General features: G+C 53.5%; 1 protein-coding gene across 9 annotated transcripts in view; it reads left to right on the plus strand.

The window, feature by feature from the left end:
* MBNL1 (muscleblind like splicing regulator 1) overlaps positions 1 to 16620 on the plus strand; it is a 111185-nt gene that overhangs the window by 57775 nt on the left and 36790 nt on the right. Inside the window, exon 1 of one of the 9 annotated variants that reach the window (XM_067301547.1) lies at positions 12399 to 12482. The exons of the other annotated variants lie outside the window; for them this stretch is intronic. The gene's annotated coding sequence lies outside the window, so the exon portion shown is untranslated. Of the gene's footprint in view, positions 1 to 12398; positions 12483 to 16620 lie in introns of those variants that run through there. 9 annotated transcript variants of the gene reach the window in all.

Genomic DNA, 16620 nt, shown 5'->3' on the forward strand with positions numbered 1-16620 from the left:
GTTTATTTTGGCAGTACTGTACATGTGCAGTAATTAAGTGGCAAGGTTTGGATGTTATTGAAGCAATATGTTTTCATCGAAGAGAGTTTACTTTATTGTAAAACGTCTTACGCATACGGGGGTTAGGAACCCGAGAGCTGTTTGCATTCCTGCAAATCGGGTCACTTCTTATTTCATTTCAGCGATTTACAATATACAGCTATACCCTGCCGTTAGTGGGCTTTTCATAACAAGGAAAATGTGTTGGATTTATTTTGTCTGGTTTGACTAAAAATGCTAGCCAGCTCTTACGCAGCTGCAAGGAGAAGCAGAGCTTGCTGTTCAGTGGCGCTTGCAGCATGGGATAGCTGAAAGAGGTTTAACATCTTTTTCACACTTGTAATTCAAAGTTACTGCTCTTTGCAAACTTCTGGAAACAAGTCCTTAATGGTGAGCCTGATTATGCAAGTCTTGGAGTGCGTACAGCGCCTGCTAAATTTAGTAGGGTTCCTGCAAATCGGGGATCTTGCCCATTGTCTAACTACTATAAATATTTTTGGAATAGAGTTCAGCTACCTTGTACTGCACAGACAGTGGGTTTTTTGGTTTTTTTTTCCTTTCAGGCATTTTATGAGGATTTTAGCATGGGGGTGATTCAGCAGCCAAACCAGTGCGAGTGAGGGTAACTACTCACTTTTCCAGGCAAAATAGCAGTCGCTTCCCCTGCTGGCGCTGCCGCGCTGCCGGCTGTTTGCGTAAAGGCTCCCGGGACGCTGCGCTGTGCTCGCTCGGTGCAGCCTCGCTCTTGCTGCACGTCACCTTCCAGCGAAAGCAGCTTCAGAGCAAAGGTGAGCGGGGTGTGTTCGGAGCGACTTCCCTGCGCTTGGTGTTGAGCCGCAGAATGGTTCAGACCTGGGTTGATTTGACTGACCTCGGCTTCAGGAAATATTTCATTTACGAGAAAATACATTTCATGTTTGTAACAAGTATCTCAGAACGCGACAAATTTCACACCCCGCCTTTTCCGCTTTCCCGGTGATCCGTCCCCTCACCCCGAACAGGTCACGGTCAGGAGGAGTTGGCGTGCCGGGAGCTGTCTGGAAAGACCTTGCCCAGCGGATAGCTCCAGTGATAACTGTTAGCTCTGCATTTTTCATGAGCGATAAACTTGCATGAATTGCATTTTTTCCTTAATAGAGAACTTCATAAAAATTGAGACGTGCTAGTGATGGAATAGTTAAACGCCGCTGACCTCGGCGCGTTAACGCAGACGCCTGCCAGAGCTGGTGGTGGAGATGCGAGTGCCGCTCGGTGCGGCGCGGCTCACGGCTCTTCCCTGCCGGCCGGCGACCTTCCTGCATCGCCTCGGGCCGGCTTCCGCGGCACCTTCGGAGACGAACGCTAGGGAGGTTCCCGCCGGAGCGCCGGCCTCGCGGGGACAGCGGTGAGCCTGCCCGCGGGACGAGGGGACGCCGCGAGCGTCGGCGCCCTGCGGGGGTAACGGCGGTAAAGCCTCTGCGCGCCGCTCTACGCGAAAAGCTAGCGTACGGATTATCCGGATCGCCGCCGCGGCGTTAGGACGGTGCAACCGGGGCCGGCTCCGCCGTCGTGCAGCGGAGAGAAGCGATCGCTCCGCTAGTCCCTTTGGCGCGCGCTAAATCGCCCCCTGATCCTCTGCAAGCGCCGCCGCTCGCCAGCGGAGCCGTCGAGTCTCCTGGCCCAGCGGCGCTGTCCGCCCTGTCGGGTTTTCTTTAGATTTAACGGTTTTGAGGATAAGTTTCCGTTATTTGACTGGAATACGACGGGCACAAAGGCTCCTGCCCCTTTGCGTTTGAATTTGCCGAGGAAAAGAACCTGCTGGGAGACGAAATGAAGAAAGAGGGAAGGCCAGCGCAGCGAGGAAGCCGGAGCGGGGCGGCGGGGCGCATTCCCAATGGGAATGGGGCGCTCCCACACAGAGCAGGAAGTTTTACCATTAGAAAAAGGCAAATAATTGGGTTCTTTATTTTGCATCAGTGGCCAAACTAAATGCAGAAAAAGCTGTGTTTCGCTTGTGCTTAGATCAAATTCAAAATTTTTCGAAATTAAGTTTAGTAACTTTCCATTTTTCAGTCAAATTGCGTCATTTAATTTCATATGGATAAACTAACATTTTAACAATTATTTTTCCCGCTAATGTTGTTATATGATTTAAAATATAATTTATGAATAGTTTCAGTCGATTCAAGTCTAGGTTCTTCAATTAATAAACTATTTACATGACAAATTTAGTCCAATTGTATTTAAAATAATCTATCAAGATACTGTATTGTTAGGAACAAAGGAAAACACTGCAAAAGGGATAGTGAGGTTTAAGAGCTCAGTCTGCAAGGCAAGAAAATGGAGAAATTATAGTTTTTATGTAGACCACGTCAATATATTGAGTTAGCATTTTCAGATGATGGCTGTAGAAGTGATTTCAAGGGCTAGTGTTATGCATGATGTATGGCTGCAGTTTTCACCGATGCTTTTAAATCAACCTCTCTTCAATAAAAATCCAAACAAAAATAATGTTGGTAATTGACCTTCAGATTTATAAAGAAGGGCTTCTGCTGTACTCTTTGAAAGTGCAGAACAATTTATTGATATGATGTTAACTTTTTGTTATTCAGCAATGACCTTTACTATAAATGACAAAACACGCCGTACAGTACTGGCAGGCCGCTTCGCAGTGGACATCTTGCCAGGTAAAGCATAAAATCGCAGTGTGTGCCCTCATTTCACCTGGGGCTTGATCCCTCAACAGGCAAATTATTAATTAGGATGGGAGCAGGCTAGAGACTTCCCACGTGTAGATGCCTATGTAATACAATATGCCAAACACTTGAAGCCTACGCCTGCAAGGGCCCCGGTGCCTGTAGATTGCAGGAGAAATTAAGCTGTCACTGCGAAAATATACTAGCAAAGTAGCGCTTATTGTAACCGGTAATACTGCGTAAATGTTTATAGAGATCACTTTTCTTAATGGTAAGCGGATACAGAACGAGCCTTCAAAATACGTCTGAACGTTGTGGGATGTTGCAGAAGAGATTTGGCAAAGTGCGTTTTGAGGCATCCGAACAGTAACGCTGAAATCGCTTTAGTACGCGGGAGCAAGGATGGGGCAGCCCTTGGCTGCGCTGCCGTTAGCAGGAGTCTCCTATCACCTGGCGGGGCAAGAGCCTTCCCTCGTGGCTCCCCTTCCGCTGCCTCTTTAGGGCAGGTCTCTGTCCCTGCAGGATTCCCAGCCCGGCTGGACGGGGCGTGGGGCAGCCGGCTGGAGCGGGGCTTGGACACGGCGCGGGGCAGCCGGCCAGAGCGGGGCTTGGACGGGACGGTCTGCAGAGGCGCCCCCGACCCGCCTGGCCGTGAGCCTCTGCAGACACGTTCACGCTTTCCTTTCCGCGTGTGCCTACGCGCCGTGTCTCATTTGCATGTCGCAACAGCACGGTTATCACCCGCTGGTTTTTATCTTTCTGTTTTAAATTAGCCCCGTAGGTATACGGCGCTCTGCAGTTCCCGTGTCTTGAAAAATGAGCCTGCGTTTCGGCAGCTGCGATGAGGCATAATGCAGTTCCCATCCAAATAGCGTTTTATTGCTGCAAATCTGATGTCTTCTGCTCGGTTTCCTGCGTTAATTCTGCACATATTAAATAGCAGCTTTTACCTGTTCGACCCTTCCAGTGCTTTAAAGTTTAGCATTTAGCAGTTTGGCTTGTAACAGTTGCCTTTTCAGCACCCCTGCCCCAGTTCTGGAAAGCAGCAGCAAAGATGAGAAGTCGCAGAAAAGAGGAATGCAGTTGTCAGGCGGGATTGAAACGCGCCGGGATGCTGCAGGGCGGAGAGGTGGGAACGGCTGCCGGGAGCCGGTGGGAGCGGCGGAGGAGACGGCCCCGCCGTCAGCAGCCGGAGGGGAACGAGCCTGTTCTGGGGGAAGCGGGCGGGGAAAAGATCCGTAACGCCGGCAGCGCAGCAGGAAGGACGGCCGGCAACCGAGGCTCCGGGAGGCGTCTTTTTTTTACGGGTTTCTTCGCCTCCTCCGCTAGACACGACTAGCGCAATTCCTGCGGAGGCAGCGGAAGCGGCGGGTGCCTTCGGGAGGCCGCTTCCGAGCCGGAGTGGGGGGCCGCGAAGCGGATGTGCCGAGGGCCCTGCGCCCCCCGGGGAGACCTGCGCCGAGGGCGCAAGCGCCTTCCTTGGTCACGTTTGACTTCACAGCGAGTGGGGTAGTACGGAGGTAAGGGGAAAACAGTAATCGCCATCGGTGTTTAAATGCCGACCTTTGGAGAAGAGCTTCGGGCTCAGCGTATTAGTTAGCGATAAATAGCTGGTGAAATACGAATGTGCATTACGGCTCGTAATGTATCCTGCCTGAAAGGATAAATACCGGAGAAGTATTCCACCTTCCCGATACAAAATGGTGTGGGAAACTTAGCTTTTTAATGATTTCAGTTTTATTAACAGCCGCCTCTGGTATCTAACAGTTGGCAGCCGGTCTGTCCTTCCTGCAGCGGCCGGTCCTTCCTTCCCGCGGCGGCCGGTCCTTCCTTCCCGCGCTGGTTTTGTAGGAGCCGGACGGGACCTGCAGATGCTCAGACTGGCCCAAGGTGAATCTCAGGTGAATCTCTACTATCATGAGAAACCAGTCTAAACATCTGCAAACACCGGGATATTAAAACATGGACAGTTGCGTAGAATTATCTGAAGGACTGCCATCAAATTACTGTTCTTATAATAGGAAGAAAAAGGAAAAGTGGCTTCCTAGAAGTCATGGAAATACAGGCAAGCACAGCTGCGAGCATAGTTACAGCGGCATAGAGAATTGCTGGAGTAACATGCAGATAATGAGATGCAGAGCTTAAACAGGGAAATTAATTGTATGTATAATTAAGAAGTCACATCGCAAAACTATTTTATGTATTTTTAAAGGATATTTTTGTTTCTGCGGCGGATATATTGCAAACTGGTTATCAAACGGCTTGCGTGCGCAAAGCAGCATGGCAGTCTGCAGCCGTAGTCACGCTGATGTTCTTCGCGTCGCTGATGCCGCTGTCGGCAGCGCAGCGGCACGTCACGGACTAGCCGGAGCTTTAGGGAGGGACGGTGCTCTCTCTGTGTCGCGGAGAGCAGGGCGACCCGCCGGAGGAGCGATCCGCGCTGCGGGAGCCGAGGGGAGCGACGGAAGCCAGGAGGCGGCTAGGCCCTGCCGACCCGGCTCCGCTCCCGTGCCGGGTCTCCGCTCCGGCTGCGGGTCGCGGCGCTTTTCCTCTTTCCCGCAGCCGTTCTGCACGACGCCGGTCCCAAGCGGATGGACGGACGGACGGCAGCAGTGACCCAGGGGCCACGGGACGTGGCGGGATTCGCGGCCCTCGCTCCCGCGGCCAGGGCTGGGATGGGCGGCGCGGCTTCGCGTTCAAGAGCGCAGCGTTTCGGCGGCTTCGGCACGCGTCGCCCGGCCTTTTCGGGAACGGGCGCCCTAATTCCTCGGGGCTCGGTGTGGGAAGCCTGCAGTGCCTGCCTGCGATACCTGCGCTCTCCGGAGGACGAGTCGGGACCCCCGGATGGACAGCAGCCCTGGAAGGCAGCGAGGCCGGAGCGGGCGCGTCCGTGCCGAGCGCGCTGGCAACCTCGAGCTGTCAACTTTTCCCGCGTGTGAGCAGCAGCGTGACTGGGGGTTTTTTTTTCCTCTCTGAAAATCATAAAGGCAAGATTTTTATTTTTAAACTCCAGCAGTTCGGTTTTAAATATAGCTGCTGTAGCGGAGAGCGGTGCTGTGTGTTTACACCCGGGTGAGGATGCTAATTATCCAATTGGGATTTCCATGACAACCATCCTGCTTCTTGCACCAGGTAGGAGAGACTTTTACAGTGCCGCTCTGGGCACGGCAAAAACAAAGGGAAGGTGTTAATCTTTTTCTACTTAGCATGTGCCTATTTACCTTTAAAATTATTTTTGACCTCTAGAAGGAAAACTAAAGGCAAAGGGGAATTTATGGATGCGCGGTACGGCCGCACGGTAACCCCGTGGCTCGGCAGCGCTGCCACGGGAGAAGAGTCCCGCAGGCACGCACGGCAGCAAGCTGGAATAAACACTTGCCTGTTATCTACCCGATGGTTTAGTTGCCTGTCTCCCAAGGCAGAAGGCGATTTTTAATTATATCAGCTGTTTTGAAAGTACCTGATGAAACGCCTTGCGCCATCCCCGCGCTGGCGCTGCCTTGCAAAACTCGCTTTAAAGCCCCCGCACGCTCCCAGCCGCCCTGCGGAGCCGGTCCCGTCCCCTGGCGCCGCCGGGCGAAGCGTCTCCCCCAGCTCGCGCGCGGCGCTGGGCAGCTGTCTGTTTTCTGGCGCGCGCCGCCAAAACAAGTTAGAAGCCTTAAAATATTATTAAATATTAATTACACTGCAATGCATCCATTAAACAGTTGCAGTTGAACTTGAAAGGTCTTCAGCCTGCTACTAGCTTTAATCGTTTACTTGGAACTACTGAAATCTTAAAACAGGGGCTAGATAGCTACATGACTTTTTTTTTATTATTATTTATTTATTTATTACACAATTGAGTCATTTACAGGGAAACGCTACAGCGTGGCCGGGACGGCTGATAAAAGCAGTCGCGGTACCTGCAGCCGCTGGGGCTTTCGCCGTGCCGCTTTGTTCCCAGCCTCTCGCCGGCTGGCGCGATGGGAAGCTCTAGCGATAAGCAGATTAAATCTTGCACGTGTTTTACTTGATCTTGAAATAAAGTCATTCCTTCTACTTTTAAAAAGGTTAGTTATTACATGCTTGAGTAAGGATCATGCGGATTACTGGAGATTGCTATAAAAGGATTTTATGGATTTAGGCGTTTAGAGAGAGCAGCTGCTGAAGCCCTTAGTGGAAGTGTTTGGTAGTTTCTAATACCGTCGTTTTCCACGTGCAACTGCTGGGGAGAAACCCAACCCTTAAAAAGGGGGGGGGGGTAGGCCTGGAAAATCGCAGTTGCCCCCGTCCCGTTAGCCTGCGCTGGCTGGAGGCGGCAGGGCCTGTGAAAAACCCAGGGTTGCCCGGTCTCCGAATGTGCGTGACTTGGGAACGGCAGGGTATCTGTCAGAGCTGGTGCAAACATTGATGTGCATAATATGCACGTACATGCACGTGGGGGGTTATAGAAATGCCTGTAATAATATAAACATTGATCCAAAGTTACGCTAAAGGATTAGAAAGATATGTCCACTTGGATAGCTCTCTGGGTGCATTTACAGATGGCGATCGGGAAGGCAGCCTTGGCGGCTCGGCAGCGTCCCCGGCTGCCCCTGGGGAGCCTCGAGGCGCAGCCCGGTTGCAGGGGTCGGAAACGGCCCTGCTGCCGCGGGGTGCGGAGCAAAAGGCACCCAGGCATGCATTTCCTCGTGTCCCTGGTCCTCTTCCCCGCTGCCGGACCTCCCCTCGGAGCTCCTTAAACCCTGCGGAAGTCTTTATTTTCTCTTGTTTTCCAGTATCTGCTCGGGTTTGTTCCTGTTGAAGCTCCCGTGATGACGGGGCGAGTTGCCGTCCAGAGACGGCCCGGGAGATTGATCTTGGTATTTCGTAAGAGAAGCGCGAGTTAGATCTGGCGTACAGTCTGCTAAGCTGTTCTGCGTAAATGAACGGGAAAGGAAATAATGGCTCCCTAAAGCAGGGAGCGCGGGCACGACCCGGCCTCCCGCCGGTCTCGGAAACAGCGGGACTGGTCTCTCGCTCACGCTGCTTGCTATCTTTTCACTTTCCTACTGGGAGTTTGCTTAGTCTGTTTCCTTTTTTTTTTTTTTTTTTAAGCCTATTAAATTTTCTAATAATAAGACTGACTTTCTGCGTTTCTTCCTGTACAAATGCCTTTAGCAGTGCAAACCCAAGTGATAAATACGACGGATTTGGGATTTTTATCTACGAGATGCGAACACGAAGACGTCGCCGAGTGGTCACTTCAGTGTGCTTTATGGCTCCGCTGCGTAGGAGAGGATGCACGAAGATAGTTAAAGAGTATAAAACTTGTAGCCACATCTATTTAATTATTTTAACCAAGATAACATCATGCCAAAAAGTGAGAGGTGAGAGGTTTGCAGGTGGTTTCACGGTGCGTTTGTGCTGGGCACGTGCCGGAGGGCCTCGAATTTCGGGAGCCCCCGTGGTGCTGCGGCGCCTGGCGCCCGAAACCGTGGGGCGGCTGGTGTCGAGATGGGGAGTCGCTTAAACCCTTGTCGACTGCCAGCACCCTGCCGCGAGGCGGGCGAGGAAGAGGAGAAGCGCTTCTGCGCGCTCAGGCTTCGCGCGGGGGTGCCCAGCGGGAACCTCGGCCCTGGCTTTCAGCCCGCTGAGCCGTTCCGTCGCAAGGGATGCACGTCCTGGTGAGAGCCACCGCCGCAGGCTGGGAATGGTGTCCCGAATGTGTCCCAAACGGTTTTCTGTTTTCAGTGGGCCGGAGCGGACCTAGCATGAGAAACGAGCTGATAAAACCCCAAGTTTTGCATCATTAGTAGGTGCAGGCTGATAGCCGGCAGCGGAGAGGAGCTGGGCTTCACGGAGGCAGGGATCTATGGGGAAAGGATGGTGCGCTAAACAGAAGTCATGTATGCGTACCAAACTGCCGCTTTTACCTTTTACATAGGTTATAAATACTGTGAGAAAAGATCGGTGTAACAGCCGGGCCTGAGCCTGGAGCACACGAGAGTTTCCCACGTGCGCTGGAGCAGAGGATTCAGCCCGCCGGTGGGCTGGCTCTAAAGGACGATGTTGGCGTTAGGTGATGTTTATTCCTGATGCAGTCCTGTTAAAGTCATGCCGGCAAAAGAGTACTTCCACTTTTGCCGAGTGCCACACGAAGGAAAACAAAGGACAAAAAGTACGTGTCAAAATGCAGTGATATTCGGGTATCTTAGATCCTTTAGTGCTCGGCAGAGTTTGCCGTAAGTTGCGGTTCCGTCTGAGCTCACCCAGAGGCAAGGACTGAATTTACCAACACGGATAGCGTTTCCGTGAAACGAGTCGGACAGAGATGGATGGATTTCAGCTTTGCTTCTGTTAATGTTCTATAGAGGCTCTAAAATGTTTCCTTGGGCCCAATTTGGAAATACTTGTTTTATACCAATTCCGGCAGCGTAGATTTCGGCAACAAACTCCCAAGGCGACCCGCCGTAGCAGAAAAAGGCCTCTGGTTTCCTTTCAGCAGTAACAGCCGTAAAACCTGAGGAAGAGACGCATGATACAGAAATAAATCAGTGAAAGATCCGTGGAAACAATTCTCCTTAGCCACTGGCGACTTGATTTCTCTGAATAAATCGGAACGGGTTTATCGGGGTGTTTATCGGCTGCAACGCCGCGCGTGTATTGCGGCGGGCTCCCGCTCCCTGGGCGCTGCTGGCGTGAAACCCGCCATTGAGCGGAGGAGGGGGGAGAGCACCGAAAGCAAGGTCAGGTGGGGTTTTTAAGTTTTCGTTACCGCGACCGTAAATTTGCCGGTTCGGGACTTCAGGCTGGAGATTAGTTGAAGCGCAGGCCAGCGAAACCGCGCCGCCCTCGTCTCACCGCGTGCCTGTCGTTAGCGTGCTGCTGCCGTTGCAGGCACTAAAACACATTTCGCTTGTAAAACGCTCGGGCTCGTCGTTGTAAATCAGCTGCCCCGAGTTCAGTATTTAAGGGCAGAATAAATGCGTATTTCAGCTGTGTAATAAACCCCAGAGGTTTCTTTTCATGTTAAAAATACTTTCTGCTTTTCTTTGCTAGTATACGGAGCTATTGGGGTCTTGCAGGAACCCTTGAGGGGGACAAATCCAGACTGACCTGGAGGCCCTGGAGAGTTAGCCTGATGAGCTGCCGCGCGTTTTATCCTTCTGTTGCGTTGTTTCTGTTCATTTAAAAAAGCGTGTTTTCCGTGAGAGCTTAGCGAACATCCATGCTTGCCAAGACGAGGAGACGCTACGCTCCTCTAAGCTCGGTAAAATGAAGCGAAGTTATTGTCCGCGTGTGGTTTTGAAGCGGGAGGAAAGTCCCTGTTTGCACCCTGGAGCACGTCAGAAGGAACATCTGGCGTCTTGGCTTGCGCGTGCCCCGGCGAGGCTGTGTTAGCGGGAGGGCAGACGCACCTCTAGCGTTCCCATCGCGGGCCCACCGTGGTTTCGTTGCTTTTTTTCTTAAGCTGGTAGGAAGCAGCCTGGTTTTTCTGAGGCGAGCAGAGGCTGGGGGCGAATGTCGGAGCCGTGCGCCTCGGGGCCCGTCATCCCCACCGCCTGCCCCGTGCTGCTGGAGCAGCGGGGGACAGACCCAGAAAGAGCTCGGGGGGGGGGGGGTGTTTTGATTTCGGAGAGCTTTTAAATGCCTGGAGGTGGTTTTGGATCCGGGCCGCATCGTACCCTGCAGGAGCTGTGCAGCGGTCTGACGCTGGCGGCTGGGCAACCTGGCCGGACTCGCCAGAAGGTCTCACCCCGGGGCAGCAGGTTTGGTGCAACCCACGGGATCTCAGCAGCCTTCCTCCAAAGAGTCTTGATCTGGTCAGACTGAGAAGGAAGGAGGAGAAGTCCAGCACAGGACTAGCGAAAGCGCCGTTGTCCCATTGCTCAGACCCCGCCGGTCGCCTCCTGCAGCGTGTTGCAGTCTTTCGTCCCTGGGAATGTTGCTCAGGAAAGCAGCAGGTTGGTCTCCATTCCCGCTTGCTGCTTGATCCGCCAGGAAGCCCGTAACGCACCCAGCCAGCGCTAGCGGTGACGTCTGGGGTTTGCTTGGTGGGAATGTGGTTTTGTCTCGTGCCCCGTGGCCGTTCTGCAGCCGTCGCAAGACGAGGGTTTCAAGTCTCCGTCACGTGTCCGTGCCACAAATCCCAAATGGAGCTTAAGTATTTTTAGAAGAAACGCCCAGCTCGGTCCAGATCCCTTCCCACCCCGAAGCAGAAGGACAAGTCTGAAGGATTTTGTGGCTTTCCAGTAGTTAAGCGCGAGTGAACCAGGACGCTGATTTCTGGCAGGGAAAAGATTTTTTCAGAATGGGAGGAGAGACAGGAAGTTACTTGCTATTAGATGTTTTTGTTAGTGCCCCAGTTTCAACACCCTTCAGTAGTAATATCTGCCGCACTCCCACCCGTGCCTGTAAATATACCGCAGTCCTTCGCACGCATGGTTTTGTAACGCTGCGTTATTGCGAAGCGGTGACCCAGGCAGAGGTTACGGCAGTCGTTATCCTGGAGCTTATTATTACTGGTAAACGGTTAAGCGTAACCTAATTGGACGCGTAACCCTAGGTGCAAAAGCAAATTAAAGTTTGTGGGAATATTAATGAACCAAAAACGTTGCCGTTAATTAGGAAGGCGAATGAGCACGTGAACGTCATCTTCCAGTGCTCCTTGTTTGTGATTAACGTAAGTAATACAAAACTCATTAGTAAATAACGTCCGTTATTTTGGTTGATGAGTTGTTAGGCTAGATTAGCGGCAGGTAGGACGTCCTCTCTTCGCCCTTAACGAACAGCAGCGACTTTCCGCGTCGCGGTTTGGGGGCCGTTACCGCGTCCCGGCGCGGGGCAGGGAGAGGGGCCCCCGAGGTCCCGCGGGTGCGTTTCACCTTCCGCGCCGAGGCGCAGAGCACGGAGTGTCCTCTCCGGGGATTCGTCACCCTGCCGAAGGCGTCCGGTTCATCCCGGGCGTGCCGGGTTGGAATAACCTCCCTGGTTTCGCTCTCGCCATGAAGTCACCCCCCGTGCAGCGGTGCAAACCAGCTGCGCTGCAGGGAGACCCCGTTTGAGACGCCAAATCCGGCTTCGGGCCGACCCTCCGTGTTCCCCTCGCTCCTCCTCCTCCTCCAGCACCTGTGTTCCGGTCACGCATGGACATTGTTCGGGAATATCCGAACGGGTGCCGGGGCGTGACGCGGGGCCAGGTGCGCGGAGGTGCGTGAGCGGGTCTGCCTCCCCGGGAGCTGGGGATCCCCGCGAGGAAGGAGCCTCCACGACCTTCGGACGTGCCCGCTCGCTGCCTCGGGCCGCGCGGATCCGTCGGGCTGGCACCGGAGCAGCGGGACAGGACAGGACAGGACGTCGGAGCGCGGAGCCCGGTTCCGAGCGGCTCCCGGGGCCGTGCTCAGCGAGCCTTCTCCGGAGGTGCTCACAGTCCGTCCGCTCCGCTGACCGCGAACAGCCCGGAGCAGGGCGCCCGTCCGATGGGGGCATCCGCGCGGCCGGAGAGCCCCGGCCCGGCCCAACCGGCCCTGCCTCGCCGTACGGAAAGCACAGCAGAACGGGCTGTTGCGGCGGTTCGTGAGACACTGATGCCGTTTTAAAACGCTTCTAAAAACGTTAAGAAAGAGCCTCTGCGTTTGTTTGCTCTGGAAAGCGAGTTCTTCTCGACGGCCTAATCTTAGGATATTTTTGGAATGATTTTATTTGGCTTTTTTTAGGAAGGGTGGTAACGGCACAGCAGAAAGTTTCTATTGACCCTCCCTGCCTGCAGCCGGGATCCGCCAGGAAGCTGCCGAGAATGTGGCGGTGAGTCACGGCCGTGCTGTGCCGTGCCGTGCTGTGCCGCCGGGAAGCGGGAGCACACCGTGGGCCGGCCCGGGCCGGGATGCCGCCAGCAACCCTGTGCGGCTGTCTGGCTCCTTAAAAGACAAACCCGCATCCCCCAAAGACGTACGGTTGAGAATAAACCGGGGGAAAAAATGCCGCTGGGCCCTGCAGCACGGCCCTGGCCGGTGCCTCCCCCCGTGATCCGGGTGGGCATAGCCAAGGAGGAACGCTGCGGCAAAAGAGGATTTCATTAATGATGAGTGGGATTACAACAGACAGAATAATAGAATAGAATAGAATAGAATAGAATAGAATAGAATAGAATAGAATAGAATAGAAAGCAATGTGAAATTATCCCTTGGGCAGAAAGAAGGAAGCCTCATTGTAGGATGCTCCAGGAGGAAGCCTGTCCCCTTCGGAGAGACGGGCCGGGACCTCCTCCGTCCCAGCGAGGGGCAGGGAAGGCTGCAGAGTTCTCTTTTTTTGTTTTTTAACCTTTTAACCTCGTTCGCGCTGGAGCAGAAGGGCTGCAGGTCACCCAGCGTTTGCTCTGAACCCTTCTCGGCTGAGACTGATCAGCGCAGCTTACGCTTCCAGCTTATCCGCCCACGCCATGAGCACTAGCGTACGGGGGCCGCTGGGGTACGGGCTGCTTGCGCTCAAATTGTTTATTTAGGTAACATACCAGTGGGGCAAAAAGCCAGTTTGCCCCCATTTTCTGTGCGCTCTCCTAGGGAATTCAATCCACCCGGCCGGAGGCTGCTGTTCGCTCCCCAGTGGCAGAGCTGCAGCACAGGGACGTGGAGAAGAGGGAGATTTAGGTGAATTTCTCAGAAACAGGGGAGTTTGAGTAGTTAGCGCTGTGCCTCACAGATAAAACAGATACAAAATAAAATAAATAGGGGTCATGATTTTATCGAGGACAGTTGTGCGGAGAGACGGAGAAGAGAGGCGAGGGAAGATGCGGCAGAGGAGCAGAGGCTGCTCCTGGACGAGCACGGCTCGGCCCCTGCGGTTCAGCCGGAAACCGCTTCCTTCGGGAGCGACCAGACCAAACCCCGGCCCGAGAAAGGTGCTTTAGCCAGAACGGTCTGGGCTGTGGATGATTTTCCAGCTTCAGAGCCGTAAGCCCATGGCAATACCCATTGACCCTCCGGGGACGGACCAGGTCAGGTTACTTCAGATCGGGTCAGGGAAGCGCGTCCGGATAACTCCTGTTGTTCAGTACTAAAAAGCAGATCTCTGAATGTATGCTTACTGTACCACAGTAAAGCAAGTGAAAGCAGCTGATTTTTAAAAAGAAAGTGGTAGCTTATGTATAGTTAAATGTTTTCCTGTAAAACACGTGCATCAGTATAAAGTTTTACCATTTACAGGAAAGCTTCAGATTTTATGTGCCAGCCTCCTCCCTGCTTTGGTTTAAATGCGCGGAGCTCTGTTGTCTAAAGGTATCTCTACTTCCGAAGAGAGAGGTGGGTTTGCTTTGCATCAGAAGTTCTTAATCTTCTACAGCTAGGGTACGGTGAGGTTACGGCTTTCCATTAGATTAGCTGACAAAAAAAGGCATATATCGCAGCCAATTTCTCTGCCTCCTTCTGCCTCTCCAGCTATTGCTGCCAAGCTTTTCCCTTCATTTGTGGTTATGGATCCCTCCGGGCGCGCAGAGGCGGGTGCCGATGTGTGGTGGTTTGCAGAGGACGGCGCAGAGCGGCCGTGCGCCCGCGGCGCGTGGGGCAGCACGCTAATGCAGCGCGATGCAATTTTCGCTCACTCGCCCAGGTCCTCGTACGTCGTATAGTTACAGCACGGACTCGAGTCGGGATTCGCTCGGAAACGCTGACCTGCAGCATCGGCGCGGGAGGAGTGCGGGGCGCGCAGAGCAGAGCGGTCGCGCTTGCAGGAGCAGCCCGTGGAGACCAGGAACTCGGTTTTCAACTAAAACTGTAATGCAGGGAAACAGTAGGGGAACGCCCTCATTTTTTGTTGTTGTCATTCTGTATCGCGGTGCGTTCTGAATGTATTGCAGCGATTAGTTTAATAATGTCCGTAATCAACAACAGTTGAATAGTGTCAGTAAATGCTACTGCATTCGGTATAACTGAAACGTATGAACCTCTGCTAGCCACAAGAAACTTTGTGTTCTTATTTTTAGAAGGCAGCCTTTTAAATATCGGAGGACTGTCTTCCCCTTTCGAAAACCAGGACTTGGTAACTTTAATGTATGGAAATCCTTTGTTGAATCCATCATAACATTAAAGGTGCTTAAATGCTGTAGTAACTCTTGAAGACCATCAGAAAAGATTAAAGCCTGTTTCTGGCAGATGCTTTTATGTTTAAAAGCCTGTTTTTTTACGTCTCGAGGAATACAGAGCCTGTCTCATTGATTTAACGGTAGCAACGATGACAGTGCTGTTGCATGCAGGATAGTGTATTTAACCGTAGTATCGCAAAGCCGTCTGAGGAAAAGCGTTTGGTTAAAACGGGAGGAACTCCGGGGGCTCGTGTGACTTCTGCTGCAGTTTTACCCCGGAGTGAGGGCGAGCCGGGGCTGCCCTGGGCGCGGGAGGGCTGGCGCCCGTCGGCGACGTCCCAGCGAGCAGCGTCGCCCGCCGCTGTTTGCCGTGGCACGGATTAAACCTTGTTGCTAAGCGACAATTTTTAATCGGAGAATTAATTTGGCTCCGGGCCATTTCCTTCGAGCACCAAAATATGCAAAAAACCAGCAACTGACGCAGCGGGGTAGATCGTTATGTCATTTCTTTACTTGCGCTCTGTTTACAGGAAAAAGCCCGTGGTACGAGCATGGGGCGAGCGGTGCAGCCGGCGTCGTGCAGCTTGGGGGACGCTGCTGCGGTGCTGTAAAAATAGCAGAAACAAACAGCCCCAGCAGGCTGGCGCAGGTTAGTTGCAAGACTTTCCCAGACCAGCTGCATTTATGAAACGTGTCCGTATAGATGCATTTATTCGGATATATGCAGGGCTATCTGTGTTATCTAGTTGTAGCAGAACGGAGAAAAGCCCCTTGTGGAGTCCTTAAGCTCGGCGTGCTCAAAGCAGGCGGGCACGTCCGTCGCAGACACACGCTTGCTGGGTCTATCTATTTTTTCTGGGTTTGTCCCGCTGCAGAGGGATGGGATGGGATGGGATGGGATGGGATGGGATGGGATGGGATGGGATGGGATGGCCTGGCCCGGCACGGCGCAGCGCTGGCAGCAGCGCGGCGCTCAGCGTGCCCTCTCCGTGCTGACCGGCAGCACCGGTAACGCTGATCTGCCGAACAGCATTGCTGCTTGGAGCCGGCTCTGGGGGCTGCGGTCTGCAGCTGCGCGCCGAAAGCGCCCAGCGAAAGCCGCTACTCAGGCTTCTGTCATAAAAAAAAAAAAATCTCCTAACTTGGTTTTTCTGCTGCTCTGCTTTGAAGCATTAGTTCAGGGCTCAGCAAGTTCAGACGGGATTTCACTCTTTTCCCATTTATTACGGTCTGGTCTAAGAGACCGAGTATTGGACTTCCACTCCTCCTACGTGCCGATGGCACTAACGTATCCGCGGAAGGATCTTTTTGCTGCTCATTACCCGTTTTCGCTTCTCATTTGGTTTTCCCTGGAGGTGGCCCGAGACAGCGTTTACGGAGAGCAATGCGCATGCTCGGGTTTCTCGGTCTTTAAAAGCGGTTGCGTTTTGGTTTCGGAGCAAGATCTCTCTTTCTCTCCCCTTTCAGCTCGTACGTCCCGCCTGTCCTCCCTTTCCCGAACTCCTGAATTTTGCAAAGCCCTTGAGCTGAACGGGGCTTTGCAGGTGCGGCCGCCCCGCGAGGCGCGGGGAGAAGGTCCCTGCCGCCGCCCTCGGCGGGACCCCGGTGCCCGCGGGATCCTCGCCCCGGCGCGGCAGTCGCTTGGCCGCAGCTGCCCTCTTCCTCCCTGCGCCGCTTCCGCATCAGGCGACCTCCGCGCTCCTGCAGCGCTGGCGTCCCCCGATTTCGCCCCTGCTGCTCGGCCCTCTCCCGCTCCGGTTTGCGAAGGAGAGGAGGAGACAGCAGAGGAGCTACCTGCGGTCTCCTGGCTGCATCCGTTTGTGCGATCCTTAGCAATACAGAATTCTGTCCTATTTGTATTTTGGC

This window comes from Apteryx mantelli, chromosome 9 (genome assembly GCF_036417845.1).
Source record: "Apteryx mantelli isolate bAptMan1 chromosome 9, bAptMan1.hap1, whole genome shotgun sequence".
Taxonomy (NCBI): Eukaryota; Metazoa; Chordata; class Aves; order Apterygiformes; family Apterygidae; genus Apteryx; species Apteryx mantelli.